Source organism: Coffea arabica, chromosome 7e (assembly GCF_036785885.1).
Source record: "Coffea arabica cultivar ET-39 chromosome 7e, Coffea Arabica ET-39 HiFi, whole genome shotgun sequence".
NCBI lineage: Eukaryota > Viridiplantae > Streptophyta > Magnoliopsida > Gentianales > Rubiaceae > Coffea > Coffea arabica.
Genome location: NC_092323.1, coordinates 23,158,377 through 23,183,888, shown reverse-complemented (window position 1 = coordinate 23,183,888; position 25,512 = coordinate 23,158,377). Strand labels below are relative to the sequence as shown.

At 36.3% G+C, this 25,512-nt stretch overlaps 1 long non-coding RNA gene across 1 annotated transcript; it reads right to left on the bottom strand.

The window, feature by feature from the left end:
• Positions 1-311: 311 nt before the first annotated feature.
• LOC113701012 (uncharacterized) lies at positions 312-7,739 on the bottom strand. The gene is made up of 3 exons (XR_003450790.2): positions 7,535-7,739; positions 1,531-1,624; positions 312-1,405 (listed from the first exon to the last, which is right to left on the bottom strand). It is a non-coding gene; the product is annotated as an uncharacterized lncRNA (long non-coding RNA).
• Between the last annotated feature and the right edge of the window lie 17,773 nt (positions 7,740-25,512).

Below are 25,512 nucleotides of genomic sequence, written 5' to 3'. Positions count from 1 at the left end.
ATGACAGGTCTTTGCAGGAAGTAAATTATGTTCTGAATACCAAGCATATTTTTATGTAGCAAGCAGTTTCAGGTCATTATCCCCAAAGATGTGCATTAGCCTGAAATGGTTCTATCCATTCGCAATTCTTCATTACCCCCAAGGATGTCCATTGGCCTGAAATGGTTTTTATCCATTTGCATTATACACTCAAAGCAATTCAACAACCAGATCATCCTTTTTTGGGTAAGGATTAAAGTTTCAGTTGGCTATAGTAGGTTACCGCCAGAAATAATGAAACATTATGTCTGAAAACCAAAATAGAATAAAAATACAAGCACAAAAACAGAGAGCTAGTCTTTTATTTCCTTTTTCAGGACTAAGGTAACAATTTTAAATCTACCCAATTCCTTGGCAATTATGAAATCGTTCCCCATCAATATCAGTAAATTTCTGCATCTCCATTTTCTATTAAATACTCAAAACATGCAATATATGTTATGCGGTTTAATGTCCAACAAATGCCTTCACAATAGAAAGGCCTTCGTCATTGCATCAACAGGCTTCTTCATCTGATTATCTTTGTAGTATAGATATGCTAGTTGGTCCCATGCCTCTGCAGGAACCTTCATTCCACTCGCCACAGCTTCGTACCACTGCTTCTGCCTGTCCCAGCAATCTCATTTCAGCATAAGCATTAAACAAGTCCTCAAAAACTTCCAAGTCATAAGCCATGGGTTTTCAGAGATTCCCCTTCCTGGAAAATCCTTTCAGTTCCTCGAATGTCATCCCAACTGATTGAAAATCGTATCATGTCATGATGCTCTGAGTTGCTTACATTGCCCCTCTTGTTGCACAGATGCCAGAGTTGACGACTGAATTCTAGTTCTTGTTCGTCGAGTGCGAATTCATATCAAGGAGAAGTTCATGAACGTATACCGCACACTCTGCTCCCCCCTTGAGCGTCTCTGCCTTGTTCAGTATCTCAGAAGACTTTTTTGCCAGGCTAGCTTTTAAGCATTCCTTTGCTGCCATGAAAAAGAAATGTTGGATCCTGCATGAACTAGAGCCTCCATCTCGATTTTCTTCAAGACTTTTCCTGTGGCTTTAGTATAATAATCAGCAGCATATGCTTTCAACAAGAAGTAGTACTCAAAGTTGCTGCAACAAAATGCCTTTTGTTTCCATTTCTTTCACAAACTTCTCGAAGTTTCTTAGTCTATCACAACTCAAATTAGAGGTTAAGCATTTTCATGTATGATAACTTTTGTGTTACAACAAGATGCTGTCATTCTCTGCATAAGTTCCTCAGTTTTCTTCATCAACTTCTTGGCATAGCAACTTGAAAGAGCACCATAAGCTTTGGATGTTTTACAAACTGTCTTGAGACATTATTGAAGTAGTCATCTGCCTCTTTTACTCGTGCCTGAGAGATAAAATTTTAGCCTATCAGCAACATCTCCAGGTGATAGGTTGGAATTGCCACTCATCCCTGCAACCGACTAATTAAAAAAAAGAACTCTCAGGCAGCTATTAGCATCGACCACTAACCTCCAGGTGTAGGTAGGGAGCTATGGCTAAGGGCACTCCAGTGGTCATTGTGATTATATTGGTTATATCTGTTTACATCTCCATACATTTCCAGCTGCAAGGACACAAGAAATCAAGCAACATTCATGGAAATGGCATTATGTTTAATGCAACCGTGTCCAAGACAAGACCTGGAGCATATAGAAAGATAATGGATGCCATTGCATCGGCACCCATTCAGAGTCAATCCAGGTACTACATTCATGTGGAGGCGGGTATCTATGAGGAGATAGTGGAAGTGTGGGGAAATAAGACAAATATAGCTTTGATTGGAGACGGTGAAAATTTAACCAAAATCACAATGAACAGGAGATTCCCTGAGTTCAAAACTTACGAAACTGCCACTGTTTGTAAGGACTTCTGACTGCAATTTATGCTTTCTATTTTTGCTTTAGTAGGATCACAACATTTCAGCATTTTACGTCTAAATGGTGAATTTTAATGAAAAGTTGAGTAGTAAAAGGCAGAGTGGGTAAAACAGGGGACATCAGAAGTCTTCCTTTTGTTTCTTCTAACTTCTTTCTTTTTTCTTCACTACACTATAGCACTTCACCATTTGTCTGTTGCAGTTCATTGAAGCTCTCCTTTTAATGCAGCAAAGAAGCCTTCTAGTAGGTTTAAACAAGTCTATTCCAATTATTTAGGTGATATGGCTGTGTTTCAGAAACTTTATTAGCTAGAATTTGATATCAATATTGTCTATGTTATTGAGTCCGCGTGTGTTATGGTACTAAAGTGAGATACGGAATGGATTTATCTTAGTTTTACATAAAGGCCTAGTTGCCAGATTGTTTGCATGTGAGAAAACAATAATCAGAAATTTAGTCTCTCAATTTATGTTCTTATTCTCACCCTCTCTCACCTTGTGATTTTGCCCTTTTATCTAAAGGCCTTACAGTCTGTTTCGTTTTGTTTATCAAATCAAACCTCACTGCTTTGTCCTATTTCTTCATATTCATTCTTCCAAGTGAAGTTTAAATGAATATTTTTTAGGGCCTACAAGCATGTACAAAAGGAAGCAAAACTGAGTTAACTGATAACAATTACCCAATGGGCAAAATTAATGCATTTACACTAAGAAGCCTAAGGAAATCGTAGTGGTTCATAAGCTTGCAGAAGTATCCTAAACCATGTAAATATAATCAAATAAACCATGCCTGCAACTGAAGAAGGTAAAAAAAGTTGAACAACAAAATGCAAGCACTCAGATAAAGATAACTGCACACTTACAGAAATGCAACTTCAGCATTTAATTGTTGCCTATATCCATATCAAACACAAGATTTCAACAATATCAAACATGCACACTTTGTTTCTTCCCATATAGTATCCTAAACCATGTAAATATGACCAAAAAAAGCATGCCTACAACTGGAGAAGGTAAAAAAAGTTGAACAACAAAATGAAAACACTCAGATAAAGATAATCGCACACACACAGAAATGCAACTTCAGCATTTAATTGTTGCCTATATCCATATCAAACACAAGATTTCAACAATATCAAACATGCACACGTTGTGTCTTCCATATAGTATGTACCCTCTACTACGTCTAGCTCTACAAAGTTACAGTGGCTTTCAAATTTCAAAACTTTAATGCTTCAAGCTCATTTGATTCTTGCAGCAATCTATTCTCCTTGGAGTACTACTACAATTTCACATACACCATGCTGCATTATTAAGATTATGTAATTCATACATTCGACACTGTACGATGTCTAAATTTAATAACATAGAATAGACGCCCATCGTAAATAGTGCTGACTTCTTTGCAGGAAGCTTACTTCTTTGGCAATAATAATATCAACTTATCAGTAGAAAGAATATTCAAAGATCATATATTCATAAAGAGATTTTCAGGTTGCATAGTTTTGGAAGATAAAGATTTTGAAGTTCATTTTGGTTTTTCAGTGGCACAAATAATGCACATAGGATTTAAAATTTTGAGCAAGCTGTATTTACCATTTCTTTTCATAAACATTATCTTTTCTTTTCCATTTCATGGCAAATGAAGCTTATTAAAATGCAATTACATGACATTGCTTGCAGCTGTTAAAGGTTATCGATTCATGGCAAAGTACATTACTTTCGAAAACTCAGCAGGAGAAGGCAGTCAAGCTGTTGCCCTAATGTCTGAGTCTGACCAATCATCATTTTACAGATGTACATTTTTAGGGTACCAGGACACACTCTATGCAAAGTCGGGCAAGCAATTTTACAAGGAGTGTGACATCTATGGCACTGTTGATTTTGTGTTTGGTGATGCTGCAGCAGTTTTTCAAAGCTGCAACCTTTATGCATGGTTGCCTAACTGCATTATTACTTTCACTGCACAGGGAAAAAAGATCCCCAATCAAGTTAGTGGATTTGTCATTCAAAATTCCACTTTGACAGCAGCCCCAGATTTACAGTCCAACAAATCTCAGGTTCACGCTTTTCTTGGAAGACCGTGGTTTGCATGGTCAACCGTGATTGTGATGCAATCCTACTTGGATAGCATCGTAGATCCAGCTGGGTGGTATGAGTGGCCTGGCCATCGCACAGATGAGCTAACCTATATAGAATATGGTAATTGGGGCCCTGGTGCAGGAACAGGGAGACGAATTTCATGGGTGGGATATAAAGCATTGAATCAGTCCGAGGAAGTCATTCCTTTCACAGTTTCTAAGTTTATTACTGGGGATTCTTGGATTCCAGAGACTGGAGTCCCTTACACCAGCAGTTTATATTAGTATGAGGCCATATCTCTGAAATCCCTTGTATCAGCAATTTATTTTAGTACGAGGCCATTATATGGTGTTTTTGTAATGACTTCAAAGACATTGCTAGGCTGTGAATGGTGCAAAGCATTTGCGATATGTTCACTAAATAACTAGAAATTGAGTATGACATCCAACAATCGCCACAAGCCTATGGGACTGACCCACAAGCACCTCCAAAAAGACCACTTTAACTTCCTTGGATAGAAGTTAAGAGAAGGTAGTTATGTAAGTTGAGAACCCAACTAGGTTACTAAATTTCTAATCATTAAACTTCCAACTCGCAAATACTACGCACACAAAATACTAAAAGCTGTAAATAATAGCAATGTATTGGTTCTATGTCTCCATGTCTTGCCAAGGCTTCAATACCTGAATTGAGAACAAGTCAAAACCAACATTGCCAAGTAACCCCACCAAAATTTCATGGCATTCTATGAGATTCCTTACTAGTTTTATCTCTGAACAACTCACTGTACTAAAACACAAACCATCCAATTCAGAATTATGAAATCAGTACCTTAGTCCATGATTCACAGTGACCAAGAACACTCCTCTACTTCTTCCTCTCTTTCGTCCCCATGTTAGTGTTCACGGTTATTGTTCACAGCCCTGAAAGAGTCCCAAGTTCCTCTCTTCCTTATGCTCACGCTAGTACACAAGATCTCATCCAGCTTGCCTATATCAGTTTGGTATTCAGAGCCCCAACTTTCTTCCTCTTTATCAGCCACATTTTCTTCTTCTTTTTTGGCCAATATGGTTACAAACGCAGAACTCTTTCCAAACTTCAAGACTTTCTCGAAAGATTTTGAAAGCAGGTCCAAAAGAAGTTGCTTTGTTAAAAGATAAAAGTGCACGAAATTGAAAAAAAATAATTAGAAGCTTTGCAACCTTTTCTCTCTACATTAGATGGCATGGCTCATAGATTCAGTTGAATTGAAGCTTCGTTGCTGGGTTAGCAGCCAATTGACACAGCTAGCAACAATATTTTGGAAGCTTTGAGTTCTAATCATCAAAAAGCCATAATAACTGGTTTCCCTTCCCTAACTTTTTCTCTACCAATTTCTCTACTAGTTTCCCAACCATAAGCTGGTTGGACAAATATTCTCGTCCATGGAAGCTAAGAGTAAAACTAAAAGATCCTTTCCCAAAAGAAGAAGAAGTTTTGGTTTGGAGGAGTCTGTGCATGGTGATTCCTAGGGTCTAACGAATGGTCAAATTTCTCTGCGTGTTCAGTAGTTTCTATTATTAGGCCTTACATTTTGTCTTTCCTTTGTCACTCAAAATTTCCAGATTGTCATCATTTTGGGCCTCTTTTAGTTATCTACAACATTAGGTAAGTCATTCAAGTCATTCTTATAGGGAAACGGAAAGTTCCTAAAAGTTCTAAAGTTCTACAAATACTTACTTTCCCAATTTAGGATATGGAAATAGGAGTTTCAGATAGCTTTTTACTTTATAAAAACTTATGTTTCTACGTCATTCTTAGCAGAGAATTTGATGAATAAAGATTGAGTTTTGGTTTATTAGTTGTATTGTTCTCCTCTCGTAGCTTCTCTACCTCTTCCCCTCTTTTCTTACCACGACACTATCCATGATAATGTTCACAGACCCAAAACAGTCTCAAGATCCTTGATCTTCTGCTCGCACTAGTAGGCAAGATCTCACCCATCTTGTCCCACATCAATTTTAGAGATATACCATTTGGCGGTGCTCTGAAGCCAACTTTTTGAATATTTCGTGCTACTGATGATTGACATTTAGATATATAACTACATATTTGATTTGCACACTCCTAATGCCTGACATTCCTGGAATCTGTAATTCTGGAGTTTACAATCAGTTCTGTTTGATATGTGTGTTTGTTTATCTCGTAAGCACTTAAATCACACTTTGTCCTCTTCATTTTTGTGGTAATCTATTTCACTATGTTATAATGCAGCATAAAACTGTTGAAATTTTCACATTTAGGACAATTCGAATTATTATATACTCCCCTGACATAGATGTCCTGAATGATTTGTTACACTTGCATTGCACATACTATATTGGCAATGCTACAGTTGATCAGCCATATACACTTGCATTGCGCATAATATATCGGCAATGGTACAGTTGATCAGATTATGGCTGAGAAGTTCGATTTTGTCACATAGCGTTTTTCTATATTGGATGCAGTATCAACAACCTAAATGACAATCAACTGGCTATTGTACTACTACTGTATGATGTGTTGTGTGGGCAAAGAGAAGCTTCCTGCAGAAGACTTCCAAATTTACAAATAACTTCATCTACCAGTCATCAGACTCCTACATCAGGCCAAGAGCAATTCATTGTTGTCAGGATCCTACTTCATCAGGTTGAATTAACAATATGTCACTATGGTAATAGGACCTGTAAATGTAAATGCCTTTCTATATATAAAATATACAACCGTGTGTCTAATATGACCTCTCTATATTCTCCTTTGCCAACTAATTCCTACTAACTCTTCTATGGATATAAAAGCAAAATCTGGGCAAACTTACGCAAGACATGAGCACCTAGTCAACTAGTAAATAAACAAAAGATGGCAGAATACAAAGGCAAATAGTTGAAGGGCAAAAAAATTAGAAAGTTCGCAAAGCATCTAGATCAATTTGCATTGCTCTTTTTTCTTCATCGAAATTATCAATTAGAAAATCCCCATAGCAACTAAATCAATATGTGTTGCTCCTTTTATCAACCAGTTGCCTCATGATTTTCACTAACTTAATATCAAAGCACATTCTTCTAAGATTGTTATGAATTCACAAGGCGCAAATTGGTGCCTTTATGCCACATTTGCACCTTGTCAACTAATTTTCCTTCCATTCAGATTAGCATGTTGAGTTGTTCGGACTCCTACATAGTTTTTTTTTTTGGCCGCTAAATTTGAGTTTATCCTATGTTTAAGCCATATTCTAGCCAGATATATAGTTCAACCGGATTTAGCAATAGTTTCGGAAAAAGTAACACTTTGCTAAGCTCAAAATTGCCAATGACATCGACACTCCAACAAAATCAAATAGATAAAATTTGTACACAGAATGAGTCAAATAAGGGAGAAAAAAAAAGAAGAAAAAAATGGCCACCGTATACGCACAAATATACACAAAGAAGGGAGGCAGAATCTAATGCCAGGAGGAAGAGATAGTGCCGGGAGAAGCAACCGTGGGGCACCAACCTTGTAGCCCGGAGAATTGGCTGCGAATTTGGTGCTGGAGCTGACGCCGCTGCGAGATTGTAGGTGATCCCTCTACCCAGACAGTGAGACCTTGGACCTCAGATTTGCCTGGCATGCTGTCGGCGCCTCCGGCGGCCTGGGTGCTTCGAATTTTGAGGGGACTCGCCAACCAAATGGCAAAAAAACGCCCAAAAGGCAAAAAGCATTGCTCCAACGACTTCGTTTTTGTGCATCTGACGTAGGATTATAAACGAAAGTTAAGTCGAGTATTGAACTAATCGAATTGAACTTGATTTAGTTTTATTGACCTCGAACTCGACGAACTATCAATTTAAAACTCAAGTTTAAGTTGAGTCGAGGTCGAATTCAAGTTCGAAAAAACAAAAAATAATTATTTTTATTTTTTAAAAAATAAATAAAATAATATTTTTCTTAATGAATAATAAAATATTAGAGATATATATTTTATTTTACTATTAATATATATATATATATATATATATACGGGACGAGGGATTAGCCCCTTAAATCAGGAAAGTAAATAAAGCAAAGGGAATTGAAAGTATAAATGTTAGGAAGTGGATCGCAGTCGGACTGTCACTAGTTAATATAGGCAGTTGAACCAGCCATGTATAAACAGAATGTAAATAAAATATAAAAACAAGTTAGAATATTAGCTCAGGTGGTATAACCATCCATGGATAATTAGTATAATCAAAGTAAATAAAACAAGTAAATGGATATGAATATGAGGCGGCTCAACCGACCATTTGATTGAATGATATTGAATGACAGAATATAAAAGAACTTACAAGATATGAAACTTGCACAAGGCTTGCTCCTTTGTTTGATAAAAACTAAAATATAAAACTAAAAACTTGTTTGTAGAGAGTGGGAGGAGAGTTTCTTCAAATTAGAGAGAGAAGTAGTCTTGAAGAAATGGTGTTCAAATGGTGTGTGGAATGTGTTGGGTTTGAGGGGTATTTATAGCAAAAATTTTCGTAGTGCTACAATACCTGCTACAGTGATTTTACTGTTGCTGCAGTGTTGCTACATTACAGTTATAGTGCGCGCTACAGTGCATTGTTTGTCTTTTGTTGTCGTGTTTATACAGTAACTTGCCGGACTACTACAGTGCTTCCGGTGCTACAGGTAATTATGATTTTTTCTGAATTTTGTTCCGATTGAGCCAGCTTGAATGTTTGTAGAAGCATTAGCAAATCATTACTGATAATTCTTCCGATGCTTCTTTAATCCATTGCTTGTAATGCTGTGTTTTTACTCCCCGTTTCTCAAGTAAATACTTGTTGAGAACCATTCTCTGTATGTATCTTCTTTGCATGAAACATATTGTTCCTTCAAAGTTTGTATGGAGTAATTTGATTTTCTTACTCCAATGCGATTGTATCTATGTATATGATAGATAGGAATTCTTTCACCGGTGTCTTGGTTAAAGAATACATTATCAAAGTTTCTGATTCTAGACTCCTTGTGCTCGTTTTCCAGATAGTGATATTCTGTCCAAAGTTGTGAGAAATTATCATCCCTGAGTTTGATCTAGAAGGATTGAGTAGTAGGATCTTCAGGAATTATAAATGGATTTCCATCTTCTTCAGTTTCCTGGATCCAGTCTATTGTTGAAGTCTCATCAATTGCTTGGAATTGTTTTGAGACTATTTCATTAGGTACCCAATTTGAAGTAGATTCCGCAGGTATCTAGTTTGAGAATGATTCTTTAGGGATCCACTCCCAATTAGTTTGATTCTGGTTTGATGATACTCATTGATTCGATTATTGGATATTTCTTCATGGGAGGTTTGTTCCCAAGTAGAGTATCCATCAAAGAGATAGTTTTTCTCTTCCGAATTGTTTGATGATGAACTTCCTTTTCCTGCCATGTTTCTGCACAAAGAAGTAGTTAGTTCAAATAATATAGGATTAAAAAGTTGGGATATTATCCCTTGACAAGAAATTTGAAAAGGGAGTAATTGGTCGAGAAAGGAGGTTCCTAAGATGATATGGTTAGTCAGATACTTAGATAAAAAGAAAGTATCTGAGAATAGATGTTGTATATTTGAAAATTTGAATTCAATATCAAGTTTAGAATTATTGGTTATTCTAAGGAAAAAAGTTGGATTGGAAAAAAGTTTTCAAGAATATGGTTTTGGTCTGACCCTGTGTCAACTAGGGCTTTGGTTTCGGTTACATAATACCAATAATTAGTAATCGTATTTGAACCAAATATTCCTGAAGTAACTGAGAATTGTTATTCAGGTTCACAAGGTTAGTTGTTTCTTTCTGAGGATTGTCAAGGATTTCTAGAAAATCCTGGAGTTTTGATTTGCAAAGATTTTGTTTAAGGGTGTTAAGTGGCTAATTGTGCATATAATTGGTGAATATTTTTCCCTTTATTTTGCTAAAATATGGCGTTAATCGATATATTTCATTCATATTTGAATTTTGGTGTTGCTTTTAGGAATTGTTGGTGAGAATGAAGTAAAAGACGCATTAAAAGTCAACTTTTTAGAAGACGTCTTGTTAAGCGTGCCCACGCTCTGTCAAACGCGAAGTGGTGCTTCTAAAGATCTATGTCCAGAAGACTCCAGTCTGTTAAGCGTGCCAACGCCTTATTTAACAAGGCAGTCAAGAGTTCGCAGGACATGAGATCAATCTGTCAATTGATCAAGAAGCCAGTTGCAGCTCATGGTTTTACATATTAGTCACGGAATTGGAGATCTTGAGGGGTTATGACTTGATGTAATTTATTTTGGAAACCAATTGATAGGTCTGGGTTGGTTAGTTTAGTTTAAATAGGATCCTAGAAAGAAAAGGGGATTCCGTCCTTATAAATAGGACAGAAAACAGACGTGGGCACTCATTCTTCCTCTAGCCCTAATTTTTTTTCCTCTTTTCTCTTCAAAGACAATAAACCCTAGTATCTTGTGGCCGCGAATCCACTAGGAGGAGCGGCTAATTCCTTTTCTAGTTGAAGGATAATTGAAGCTTTGGTTCGACAACACTGTGAGATCTAATTTGATTTGTTTGCTTTATTTATTCATGAGTATTTATATATTTTCTGCTCATTCATGATTATGATTATTTTCTACAGTTAAAGACCTGATCAATATTTAATAGTCGAAACAGTCTATTGCCATCTAAAATATCAAATCTGTAATTGTTTAATGGATTTAGTATCTGTGGGGCGTGATATAATTTGATTGTAAAAGAGACTTTCGAATCTATGTCACGGGAATATACAATCTAACTTAAATGAACCGAGCGTGTGTGTTTGTTGGTTAAAATTGGTAACATTTCTAATTATTAATGCTGTCAATAGGTTAAATCCTAAGAGCTTGTTTAGGGTTGCTTAATTGGCAAGAGAAATAGCCACAAAGCGTGTTGTGGTTATCGAAACAATAAGGAGAGGCAGGTCGTCAGAGCGTGTTGACAACCATAACCAGTTTATTTATGAATAAGTGATTTTACCTTTGCATCGATGATTAGTTAAATGAACTAAAGTGGAAATTAGACCTTCGACTAGATTGTTGCCTATTCTTGGTTTAGTTTTATTTAATTTTGTGATACTGTCTTTATTTTTATTCAAGTGAGCTATTTGGTTAATTTCTCCTAATCCCCCATTTTTCACAAAGAAATAAATTACCCAATGCCTGTGGATACGACCCTACTCACCGCTACACTCGAATTCATATTTTTAGAGTAGAAACTTTTATTTTTGCTGGTTTGACAAGCCAACAAATTTTGACGCCGTTGCCGGGGGCTGGTGCCTTATTGATTTATTTTCTTTGAACTATTTTTATTTTCCTCTCATTCTGGAGTTAGTTTATGGCTAACTATACTCAACAATTTGGTGATAGACAGGATTTCATTCACAGGAGGGTTAATAATATGGGTATCTCTTCTATTGATCAACGTTTACATTTTCAAACATTTCTTGTAGAAAAGTTGGTTGAAGGGCAAGTACAACAAAGAAAAACTTGTGGAATATGTTATACCTCGAATCATCCAAGTAACATGTGTCCTAAATTACAAGATGGTTTGAATGCCCAAGTTTATGCTGTCGGAGGATTTCCAAATCCGTCTCAAATGAGGTATGATTCGTGATCCAACATGTACACTCAAGAATGGAGGGATAACCTTAGCTTCAGTTATGGAGCAAGGCCACCAATTTTTCAACAGCAATATCAACTGGAACAACCAACTTTTACGTCAGGTATATCTCTTGAAGAAATTGTTAAATCACTAGCTACTAATATACAACAATTTTAATAGGAGACAAGAATGAGGATTTGAAACCTGGAGAATCGATTGAGTCAACTAGCATCTGCAATGAGCCGAGTGGAGTCTCAATTTTTAGAAGAATTGCACTCGCAGACCATTGACAGCTCCGAACAAAATATGAGTGCAATTACTCTGAGAAGTGATGAAGGACTGCAAGAGTTTCAAAACGTAGGATTCAAGCATGCAGTCGAAGAGGAAGCTGAGAAAGAAGGAATGAGATCTCAATCTCAAACTTCTTCAACGAAAAAGTCTAATGAACAACCCTCAACTGTGGTGATACATCCTTCATTCCCTGATCAATTTACAAGATCCAACGAAGAGGAGGAGGAGGAGCGAGAAATTCTGAAAATGTTTCACAAATTTGAGAAGCCGAATTGCAGTGAGAAAATTTGTATGGAGAAAAATGCTTCAGCCGTACAGCAATAGAAATTACCTCCTAAGTGTGAGGATTTAAAAGTTTTTGAGAAGGATGGTTTGGATAAAATAGGAGTTGCAAGTATCAAACATCTTGAACCGAAAAACAAAGTAGCTCGTTTGCTTCAGAATTACTGGCACGAGGATGAAGTAATGAAACGAGCTAAAAGATTTTATCCCCCTTGATCAAACATGGTATCGTCTGGCCAAAGACGTTAAAGAAAGGCGCTACTTGGGAGGCAACCCAAGAGTTTTAATTTTTAGTCATTTTTACATTCTTTTTTATGTGGAAGTTAAGTTTATTTCGCTTCTTTTTGACAAAAGGCTTTTTGTTGTAGGCTGTGGACGCACTCATGAAAGTTTCGCTTTGATTGGGTGAAAATTCCTTGGGCAAAAGACTTCCTGTTATAAGACGTGCCCACGCTCTATGTCTAGAGGGCATTGTTCGTTTTATGTTGGATTGGATTGACAACTATCTGTTACAAGACGTGCCCACGCTCTATGTCCAGAAGGCATTGTTTGTTTTACGATTGGATGGACAGAAGACTATTTCTTATACAGCGTACCCACGCCTTACAACAAAACCTCCAATATTGCGATTCCAAGTTGAACCTCACTACATGCTTCGCCTACATTGATTTTTAAGCAACTTATTCCCTCCCAGGTGTTCAGTTCAATAATCAGGAAAGTCCTCTTTTCTTCTTTTTGCACTTAAGTTTCTTCCATTGAGGACAATGTCTGATTTAAGTGTGGAGAAGGGGATCTTTCAAGTGAAAATTAATGAAAATTTTTCAAATTTAGTTTTGAAGCTCTTATTTTGTTTTACGAAAAGCAATCAAGATGCAAATATGAATTGTGTAATGTTGCTAGCATGAATATGTTATTTTCTTGCAATTGAGTTGAATGCTGGATGTGCAAGATTTGACATAATTTTAACTATTTTGTGAGTTTTTGGGCTTTATGAGCAATTTAATATATTTTGTTCTATCTTCTTTTGTTGAGTGATATCACACATGGTTTGACATTCTAGAACTTGCTTTGTTATACATGTTGAAACCATGCTTGAATTTGATACATTAAAATGATAAGGGAAATTAGGCTTAACTCTTTTGACTTTCTAAATGCCTTCCCTAATTATGTTCACCCATAGTTAACCCTATTTGACCCTCAATCTTTTCTTTGTTTAATAGCCAAATTATTACCTTAAACCTTTTTCATTTGGACCCTCTCATTTGAACCTTGTGTCAAAGGAATGCATTAATATTCTTGCATAAGAATTTCAAGTGTGTTCCAAAAGTACGTTTATGGTTGGCAAGTGTGGCATTTATACTGTGCATTTCAAAACAAAAAGAGAGAAATGAAAAAAAAAATACAAAAATACAAAAAAAAATATATTGAAAAAAAAAGAAAAATCGAAAGAAAAAAAAGAAGAAAAAGAAAAAAATTTTGTTGTGAAGTGCACTTGTGTTGTTTTGTGGTAGTTGGAATAATGCCCAAATTGCGTTTGCACTTGCCAAGTTTAGTGAAGTTATTGACACACCTGGAAGCCAGCTATACAAGTGAATAACAAAGGAGTTTGACTACTTGCAGAGTATTATTGATATTTCCTTTGATATATTTACACTTAAAATTTTTCCTTTTATCCAACCATTAACCCAAACCCCGTTACAACCCTTATAAAGATCCTTTGATTTTTGCATTTAATTCATTTTAAGTGGTGGAAATATGATATATTAGCAAGCTTATGGTAATGTCATTTCATGGAGTTGATTTGAGTGCTAAATATCCCTTAAACACTAGAGTGCAGAGTGTATACACTATTATCAGTGTGAGGGCTGTTGAACCTTGTGCATCCTGATTTTGATAAAATTGCTGAGAAGACATGATACTTGTGTTGGTATACACTATGCTATGAAATATTTGCCATCTTGACTGTGATTCTTGAGAAGTGAATGCTTGAGGGCAAGGATTGTTTATGTGTGGGGGAATTTGTTAAGTGGCTAATTGTGCATATAATTGGTGAATATTTTCCCCTTTATTTTGCTAAAATATGGTGTTAATCGATATATTTCACTCATATTTGAATTTTGGTGTTGCTTTTAGGAATTGTTGGTGAGAATGAAGTAAAAGACGCATTAAAAGTCTATTTTTCAGAAGACATCTTGTTAAGCGTGCCCACGCTCTGTCAAACGCGAAGTGGTGCTTCTAAAGATCTATGTCCAGAAGACTCCAGTCTGTTAAGCGTGCCCACGCCTTATTTGACAAGGCAGTCAAGAGTTCGCAGGACATGAGATCAATCTGTCAATTGATCAAGAAGCCAGTTGCAGCTCATGGTTTTACATATTAGTCACGGAATTGGAGATCTTGAGGGGTTATTGTGACGCCCCCACTTCTCCCTAAGGCGAACCAAAGGGTATCTGCGGAACGCCTGCCCAGCTCTCGCCAGGACTCACGCAAAACATTCAAGCTTATTACTAATCTAAAAGTCACAAGTACAATAATATAAATACAGTGATGCGGAAGCGTTCAAGTTAACCATGGTCATCCATTATCCAACCTGTACATCGGGTGTTCAAAAATACAACTTTAAACCCAAATTCATCTCATGCCCAAGTACTACGTTCCAAATACAAAAGTACAACCCAAAACCAAGAGTATAGTCAAAATGATGATAGAAACCCTAAACAAAAGTACATCAAGAGGGTTTCTCCAATTCGTCCCCGGATCCAGTCCTGTTAAGGAAAACAAATCTCCAGGGTGAGTAAAATGCTCGTGAGGCCAAGAACACACATGCAAGCACATTGCTCAAATAACAATCTCAATTTACAAGTCAAGCAATCGCATTTTTAGTAATTAACAATTTACTGGAAATATAACCAGAAACAATTTAAGGATACTGGAGCTCTCAGGAGCTATATTCCACTTGCACATTCAATAACCTCCACGAATTGACACTCCGTCAATCGGGTAGGTTTAGTCCGTAGAACTCCACTTAACCTGTCCCCTTTCACCTTACATACCCCTGTATCGGGCCCGCCTGTTATTTGTTTGTGGCGATACTATTCGAGTATGCCAAACAAGACCTCTCATTAAGTCAAGCTTATACATCTCATGGCTAGCCAAGGTTCCCGATCAAGCCCATGCCGGCTCGAGTCCAAGGTCGGCCAATGAGATTTGGGCGTCCCCATGTGCACTTGTGTGTCGAGGAGATTCACTCCAACGATGTATGCAGCTAGCATACCATTACATTTCATTCATTCAATACATTTCAACCATTCATTCAATGCATTTCAATCATTCATTCAATGCATTTCAATCATTAAAATTTCATTTCTAATGAGAACGAGTGTGGTAAAGTACACACTCGACTCCACTTTCAAGATTTCCAATCATTAATAACAATTAAACATGTAACAGTTTACATACACCTGACACTCACCAAGTATTAGGTGTAAGTAAGGTCAAGGGAAGTTCAAGCGTCCACCGGGGAATCCTCTTGAAGGTCCTCGTGTGCGCCTGAGCAAATAATAGTGAATTATCATTCATATCCCAAATATCGAGGAATAATTCGTTCACTAGCATTAATCGAGGGAATTTCGTGAAAATGAACCTCAATTACTCGTAAATCGAGGTTCGAGTGGGGTTTGATAACGTTCAAAAGTATTTAAGTCTTTATCTAGGAAATCGGAGATAAAACGTTTAGATAATATCAAAAGAATAAAGAGTTCTTGAAAAACTCTACTTCCTTCAAATTGGAAAATTTCAGTTTTATTATGAATCTTTGAAAAATCGTAACTCACTCGGCACAAGTCGAGAATTGGAAAACTTTATACCATTGGAAACCTCTTAGAAAGTACTACAAGTTCCTAGAAGACACTTTTCCATGAATCGAAGTGGAAAGTGCTCAAAAATAAGTTTGAAGGTACAGACTCGGTTTACAAGGCAGAATTAAGTTGGATTTCGGCCAACTTTGAAAATTTGGCACGATTCACACGTTACGAACCGGCCTCTGAAATTTGTAACTCAATTAGAGTTGCAAGTGAGGTTTATAGAAAAACAAGCGGATCAAGAATCGGAGTTTCGAGTACCGAGATACGGTAGCTCAAAGTTGGAGAAAATTCAAGACTGGAGAAGAATTTCCAGATTTGAACCTTCAACACTAGAAGTTTAGTTAGGTATCGAAACGAAATTGGATTGGTACCAAAATTGGCAGTATTTTGCTCTTATATGAAACGTGTCTCTCTATGAAGTTTCACAGAAAAATACCTTCGGGAAGGTAGTCAACGAACCAACTAAAGTTCGGAAAAATTCTTAAGGCAATCTGCCTTTAATCCCTTTTCTTTCCAAATCCAATCGTTTGGCTAAGAAAATCCTTCAATCATAGTTCATATGTGAAAGGAAAGTCTAAGGAACTTTCATGGTACATTTGGTAGGTGTTTAACACCATGAATTTCATTTAGTAAGACCACAACAAGTCTTATCTCAAATCTGTCCAAAATTAAGTTTTTCCAAAACAGAGCAGTGTTCTTGTTTTGATCACAACTCAGTCGACCTAACTCAGAATTGAGCATGGTTTATGGCGTTGGAAAATACATTCATAGGGCTAAAAGTTCACAGAAGGAAACGTTCTGAAATTTGGCAAGAAACCAGCTCGAAATTGAGCCTCAAGTTGCTGCCTTTACAAATCATTCCAGCAGATCCGAGAGACAGGACAGCTATCTTAAAATGAATGGTTCAGCTCCTACACATGGAATCAGAATACAAATTTTATACCGTTGGAAAGGTATGGATGTCTAGTTTCGAATGCCACTGACGGCACTCAATTTTGACATTGGAGGACAAAGTTATGGTCAAAATGCTACCGCTGGACAGAGTTATCCGAAAATAGTTTTCCAGCTTGCCTAGTTCACGAATAAATTCATTTGCCCATCCAAACGTTAATGTTTTCCAATGAAAATTTTACACATCTAACATAACATATAAACATCAGGTTCACGCCAATAGATCACCAAAAATTGGCCTTATCATGGCCGAACAAAACAGGGGCAGTTTCGGAAATTTCTTGTCATGACCTCAACTTTGAGTTTCCAACCATAATACTCCATAAATCCATCATTTTAACCACTAAACTACCATTAAATCCAACATTAAACCTCTAATCAGCAACAACCCAAGAGTGAGAATTCATAGAGCCCACTTTTCAAATTTTTCAACAATATCAAGCCACCCATATACATGCAATAGCTTAAAGATGCATTTCTACCATCATAAACCAAGTTTAAGGTGTAGGATGATGTTATACCTCCTTAGTGCTTTAGATCAGAAATTTCGGTCTTCAAGAGGCTCCAAGAAACCGTGAAATGCAGCCCCTTAGTTAGCTAGATCCAACCTCCAAGTAGTTTGCTAGATGGTCTTCAAGTTTGGTGAAGATTGATTGAAGTTTTGTGGTTGATTTGGTGAAGAAAATTTTGAAATAATGGAGTGAGAGAGAGGGGTGGACTGGTCGGCACTATGGGAGAGAAGAGAGAGTGAAATATGATCAATTCTAGCTTCCAAGGGAAGGTTAAAATGAGTGGTGAAAATTCACTCAAAAGTCAACTCTCATTAGGGCTCGTTTGGTGCGTTTAGGGCTCGATTTCTCTCGCGTTTGGTTCACTAGTGCACTAAACCTCTAATGCACTAATGTTCATATGAATATTATTCACTCCTAATTGTCTCGAAATAAGGGTCTAAAGTCCCTCAAATAAAGCCGCGCGTGTGAAAACGCGTACCGTCAATTTTAGCGCTATTACGCGAAACCTCCGAGAAATTCTTATAACGATAATACTATTAACTATCACTTAAGTACTTAAATCTAAAATTACCTATTTTAAAACCGTTGTACATGTCCCAAATTTCCGGGCTAATTGTACTCTTAATTGGCAAAAATTCTCCAAACGTATTTTCACATTTTCTCTAAACAAGCTCCTAAGAAAAATAATTTTTGAAACGAGACACTTTAAAAATGTAACGAAACTATAATACCATGTGCTTAGGTCTAATGAGACTAGAAAATAATAATCAGAGCAAATATATGCATAAATAATTAAATGAGCAAAAATTAGGGGTCGAAAAAATAATAATTTTACGAGTCCTCACAGTTATGACTTGATGTAATTTATTTTGGAAACCAATTGATAGGTCTTGGTTGGTTAGTTTAGTTTAAATAGGAGTCCTAGAAGGAAAAGGGGATCTCGTCCTTATTAATAGGGGAGAAAACAGACGTGGGCTTTCATTCTTCCTCTAGCCCTAATTCTTTTTCCTCTTTTCTCTTCAAAGACAATAAACCCTAGTATCTTGTGGCCGCGAATCCACTAGGAGGAGCGGCTAATTCCTTTTCTAGTTGAAGGATAATTGAAGCTTTGGTTCGACAACACTGTGAGATCTAATTTGATTTGTTTGCTTTATTTATTCATGAGTATTTATATATTCTCTGCTCATTCATGATTATGATTATTTTCTACAGTTAAATACCTGATCAATATTTAATAGTCGAAACAGTCAATTGCCTTCTAAAATATCAAATCTGTAATTGTTTAATGGATTTAATATCTGTGGCGTGTGATATAATTTGATTGTAAAAGAGACTTTCGAATCTATGTCACGGGAATATACAATCTAACTTAAATGAATCGAGCGTGTGTGTTTGTTGGTTAGAATTGGTAACTTTTCTAATTATTAATGTTGTCAATAGGTTAAATCCTAAGAGCTTGTTTAGGGTTGCTTAATTGTCAAGAGAAATAGCCACAGAGCGTGTTGTGGTTATCGAAACAGTAAGGAGAGGCAGGTCGTCAGAGCGTGTTGACAACCATAACCAGTTTATTTATGAATAAGTGATTTTACCTTTGCATCGATGATCAGTTAAATGAACTAAAGTGGAAATTAGACCTTCGACTAGATTGTTGCCTATTCTTGGATTAGTTTTATTTAATTTTGTGGTACTGTCTTTATTTTTATTCAAGTGAGCTATTTGGTTAATTTCTCCTAATCCCCCATTTTTCACAAAGAAATAAATTACCCAGTGCCTGTGGATACGACCTTACTCACCGCTACACTCGAATTCATATTTTTAGAGTAGGAACTTTTATTTTTGCTGGTTTGACAAGCCAACAAATTTTGACGCCGTTGCCGGGGACTGGTGCCTTATTGATTTATTTTCTTTGAACTATTTTTATTTCCTCTCATTCTGGAGTTAGTTTATGGCTAACTATACTCAACAATTTGGTGATAGACAGGATTTCATTCACAGGAGGGTTAATAATGTGGGTATCTCTTCTATTGATCAACGTTTACATTTTCTAACATTTCTTGTAGAAAAGTTGGTTGAAGGGCAAGTACAACAAAGAAAAACTTGTGGAATATGTTATACCTCGAATCATCCAAGTAACATGTGTCCTAAATTACAAGATGGTTTGAATGCCCATGTTTATGTTGTCGGAGGATTTCCAAATCCGTCTCAAATGAGGTATGATTCGTGTTCCAACATGTACACTCAAGAATAGAGGGATAACCTTAGCTTCAGTTATGCAGCAAGGCCACCAAGTTTTCAACAGCAATATCAACTGCAACAACCAGCTTTTACGTCAGGTATATCTCTTGAACAAATTGTTAAATCACTAGCTACTAATATACAACAATTTCAATAGGAGACAAGAATGAGGATTCGAAACCTGGAGAATCAATTGAGTCAACTAGCATCAGCAATGAGTCGAGTGGAGTCTCAATTTTTAGAAGAATTGCACTCGCAGACCATTGATAGCTCCGAACAAAATATGAGTGCAATTACTCTGAAAAGAGATGAAGGACTGCAAGAGTTTCAAAACGTAGGATTCAAGCATACAGTCGAAGAGGAAGCTGAGAAAGAAGGAATGAGATCCCAATCTCAAACTTCTTCAACGAAAAAGTCTAATGAACAACCCTCAACTGTGGTGATACATCCTTCATTCCCTGATCAATTTACAAGATCCAATGAAAAGGAGGAGGAGCGAGAAATTCTGAAAATATTTCACAAATTTGAGAAGCCGAATTGCAGTGAGAAAATTTGTATGGAGGAAAATGCTTCAGCCGTACTGCAACAGAAATTACCTCCTAAGTGTGAGGATTTAAAAGTTTTTGAGGTGGATGGTTTGGATAAGATAGGAGTTGCAAGGATCAAACATCTTGAACCGAAAAACAAAGTAGCTCGTTTGCTTCAGAATTACTGGCAAGAGGATGAAGTAATGAAACGAGCTAAAAGATTTTATCCCCCTTGATCAAACATGGTATCGTCTAGCCAAAGACGTTAAAGAAAGGCGCTACTTGGGAGGCAACCCAAGAGTTTTAATTTTTAGTCATTTTTACATTCTTTTTTATGTGGAAGTTAAGTTTATTTCGCTTCTTTTTGACAAAAGGCTTTTTGTTGTAGGCCATGGACGCACTCATGAAAGTTTCGCTTTGATTGGGTGAAAATTCCTTGGGCAAAAGACTTCCTGTTATAAGACGTGCCCACGCTCTATGTCTAGAGGGCATTGTTCATTTTATGTTGGATTGGATTGACAACTATCTGTTACAAGACGTGCCCACGCTCTATGTCCAGAAGGCATTGTTTGTTTTACGATTGGAGGGACAGAAGACTATTTCTTATACAGCGTGCCCACGCCTTACAACAAAACCTCCAATATTGCGATTCCAAGTTGAACCTCACTACATGCTTCGCCTACATTGATTTTTAAGCAACTTATTCCCTCCCGGGTGTTCAGTTCAATAATCAGGGGAGTCCTCTTTTCTTCTTTTTGCACTTAAGTTTCATCCATTGAGGACAATGTCTGATTTAGGTGTGGGGAAGGGGATCTTTCAAGTGAAAATTAATGAAAATTTTTCAAATCTAGTTTTGAAACTTTTATTTTGTTCTACGAAAAGCAATCAAGATGCAAATATGGATAGTGTAATGTTGCTAGCATGAATATGTTATTTTCTTGCAAATGAGTTGAATGATGGATGTGCAAGATTTGACATAATTTTAACTATTTTGTGAGCTTTTGGGCTTTATGAGCAATTTAATATATTTTGCTCTATCTTCTTTTGTTGAGTGATATCACACATGGTTTGACATTCTAGAACTTGCTTTGTTATACATGTTGAGACCATGCTTGAATTTGATACATTAAAATGATAAGGGCAATTAGGCTTAACTCTTTTGACTTTCTAAATGCCTTCCCTAATTATGTTCACCCATAGTTAACCCTGTTTGAGCCTCAATCTTTTCTTTGTTTAATAGCCAAATTATTACCTTAAACCTTTTTCATTTGAACCTTGTGTCAAAGGAATGCTTTAATATTCTTGCATAAGAATTTCAAGTGTGTTCCAAAAGTACGTTTATGGTTGGCAAGTGTGGCATTTATACTGTGCATTTCAAAACAAAAAGAGAGAAATGAAAAAAAAAACAAAAAAACAAAAAAAAATATATATTGAAAAAAAAAGAAAAATCGAAAGAAAAAAAAGAAGAAAAAGAAAAAAATTTTGTTGTGAAGTGCACTTGTGTTGTTTTGTGGTAGTTGGGATAATGCCCAAATTGCTTTTGCACTTGCCAAGTTTGTGAAGTTATTGACACACCTGGAAGCCAGCTATACAAGTGAATAACAAAGGAGTTTGACTACATGCAGAGTATTATTGATATTTCCTTTGATATATTTACACTTAAAATTTTCCCTTTTATCCAACTCTTAACCCAAACCCCGTTACAATCCTTATAAAGATCCTTTGATTTTTGCATTTAATTCATTTTAAGTGGTGGAAATATGATATATTAGCAAGCTTATGGTAATGTCATTTCATGGAGTTGATTTGAGTGCTAAATATCTCTTAAACACTAGAGTGCAGAGTGTATACACTATTATCAGTGTGAGGGCTGTTGAACCTTGTGCATCTTGATTTTGATAAAATTGCTGAGAAGACATGATACTTGTGTTGGTATACACTATGCTTTGAAATATTTGCCATCTTGACTGTGATTCTTGAGAAGTGAATGCTTGAGGGCAAGGATTGTTTAGGTGTGGGGGAATTTGTTAAGTGGCTAATTGTGCATATAATTGGTGAATATTTTCCCCTTTATTTTGCTAAAATATGGCGTTAATCGATATATTTCACTCATATTTGAATTTTGGTGTAGCTTTTAGGAATTGTTGGTGAGAATGAAGTAAAAGACGAATTAAAAGTCGACTTTTTAGAAGACGTCTTGTTAGCGTGCCCACGCTCTGTCAAACACGAAGTGGTGCTTCTAAAGATCTATGTCCAGAAGACTCCAGTCTGTTTAGCGTGCCCACGCCTTATTTGACAAGGCAGTCAAGAGTTCGCAGGACATGAGATCAATCTGTCAAATGATCAAGGAGCCAGTTGCAGCTCATGGTTTTACATATTAGTCACGGAATTGGAGATCTTGAGGGGTTATGACTTGATGTAATTTATTTTGGAAACCAATTGATAGGTCTTGGTTGGTTAGTTTAGTTTAAATAGGAGTCCTAGAAGGAAAAGGGATCCCGTCCTTATTAATAGGGGAGAAAACAGACGTGGGCTCTCATTCTTTCTCTAGCCCTAATTCTTTTTCCTTTTTTTCTCTTCAAAGACAATAAACCCTAGTATCTTGTGGCTGCGAATCCACCAGGTGGAGCGGCTAATTCCTATTCTAGTTGAAGGATAATTGAAGATTTGGTTCGACAACACTGTGAGATCTAATTTGATTTGTTTGCTTTATTTATTCATGAGTATTTATATATTCTCTGCTCATTCATGATTATGATTATTTTCTACAGTTAAATACCTGATCAATATTTAATAGTCGAAACAGTCTATTGCCATCTAAAATATCAAATTCGTAATTGTTTGATGGTTTTAGTAACTGTGACGCGTGATATAATTTGATTGTAAAAGAGACTTTCGAATCTATGTCACGAGAATATATAATCTAACTTAAATGAACCGAGCGTGTGTGATTGTTGGTTAGAATTGGTAGCTTTTCTAATTATTAATTCTGTCAATAGGTTAAATCTTAAGAGCTTGTTTAGGGTTGCTTAATTGGCAAGAGAAATAGCCACAGAGCGTGTTGTGGTTATCGAAACAGTAAGGAGAGGCAGGTCGTCAGAGCGTGTTGACAACTATAACCAGTTTATTTATGAATAAGTGATTTTACCTTTGCATCGTTGATCAGTTAAATGAACCAAACTGAAAATTAGACCTTCGACTGGATTGTTGCCTATTCCTGGTTTAGTTTTATTTAATTTTGTGATATTGTCTTTATTTTTATTCAAGTGAGTTATTTGGTTAATTTCTCCTAATCCCCCATTTTTCACAAAGAAATAAATCACCCAATCCCTGTAGATACGACCCTACTCACCGCTACACTCGAATTCATATTTTTAGAGTAGGAACTTTTATTTTTGCTGGTTTGACAAGCCAACAAAGGGTTTTGAAACTGTCCTTTTCTAGAATATCAAAGAGAAGGCTTTTGGCTAAAGAATAGGTTGGGTTCAAGAATTCTTTGAACCTGTTTAGATAGGGTTGCTTTGTTTCAAAAATATCTCCAATGATGTTAAGAAGAAGATATTGGTTATTAGTCAATAGATTGACTATAGAGCCTTCTTCTTTTTCATTTTCATCACTGGTGATTGGGGAAAAAGATGTTGAAATATAATTGTCACAATCTTCTTTTTGTTCAGATTTGTCAGCATCTGAATCGATCAAAGGTTTTAACAGTTGGGCTGCTAGAATATTGATTTTTTGGTTGAATTTGTAATATTGGGTAATAGGTTCATGGAGTTTGAAAGTGGATAAGGCTGGTTGTTTTGTAGAAAAAAGTCTTTCAAGACTTACAAGTTTGGACTTTGTATGGTAGAAAGGGTTTTCATGGATTTTTATAGGTTTGGGCTTTTTACTGGACTTTGTATGGTGGCTAAATAGCCTAAACTATTTGTAAAAAGATCTAAGATCAGATCCAAGATTTCTTTCTCGGTGTTGTTTTTCTGTAGATCGTTTGGAGAGCCAGCCTTCTTGTTGGCTTTGTTCATAAATTGTTTCTTTCCAAGACTTAATCTCTTTGTATTGAAGTCTGAGAAAGCCTTTGAGAAAGTCCTCCTTGTTTCTATCTGACTTTATCAGGAATATATGTTGATCTCTACTGGACTCTGGGAACAGCTTTGATAAATCCTTGTTGGCTATTCCTGAATCATCATTAGTTGTGACTATGCCCAGGGTGGATATTGTTTCTGGGAGGATGTTCCTGTCTTGTATGTCAGATGCATCCTTGTTGATTGTAATAAGAATATTGTGAATAATATTCTTGTCTCTTATGATGAGATGTTTTTCCCACCATTCCTTGATTTGATCAATAAATCCTGTAGATAGGATATGAGCAAATAATTGATTGCAGCCATGTGATATTTGTTTGATCATATCTGTGGTTATCATTTGTTGGGATGCCATAAGAATATTGTATCTGAATACTCCATCTATGTTCCATCCATAGATGTCCTCCTTATTGTATGATTGTAGAAGGATATTAGATTTTATCCTGAAAATATCAAAATGAATTATTTTGGGGTGGTATAGATTTTGAGTATTTTCTTGGTTGGGAGTATAATCTTGTAATAGAGGGTTTGCATTTGGTTTATTTAGGGTAGAAGACCCTTGGAAGTTTTGTATAACCCTAACCAAAGTGGTTCTTTGAATTTTTGGGTTGGGAATAAGAAAGGATTGTTCAACCCTAGCTTTCTAGTTATCTGATTGAATTAAGGGCTTAACAAGTAAGTTTGAGAAATGGGTATTTGGAAAAGGAGTTTTTGGGATGAATTGGGTAAAACGTTTGAAGAGGATTTTTTCTGGATAGATTGTAAGAATCTTCTTGGCATTGGTACAGTCTGTTTCTTGGTCAATTCTAATCTCAATTTCATGAATGACCAATTTTGTTGAAGATTCAGCCTGAATCTCTCATTTGGTGACTAATTTTGTCAAAGAAGATTTTTTCCGTTTGGTTCGTCTGAGACCTTGCCATTTATTTCTTGTTTGAACAGAAGGATGATCAATTCCATTCTTCCAAGAATATAAAGGCTGGATGTAATTCCATTCTTCTTGAATATCTGGTTTTTCTAACTCCTTTTGATGGGTCTGATGGATCTTGGAATATCGATTCGAGATCTAGCCAATTTTGATAGATCTGATTTTTTAGATACTCCTTGTATTTGAGACTGTCTCTTTAT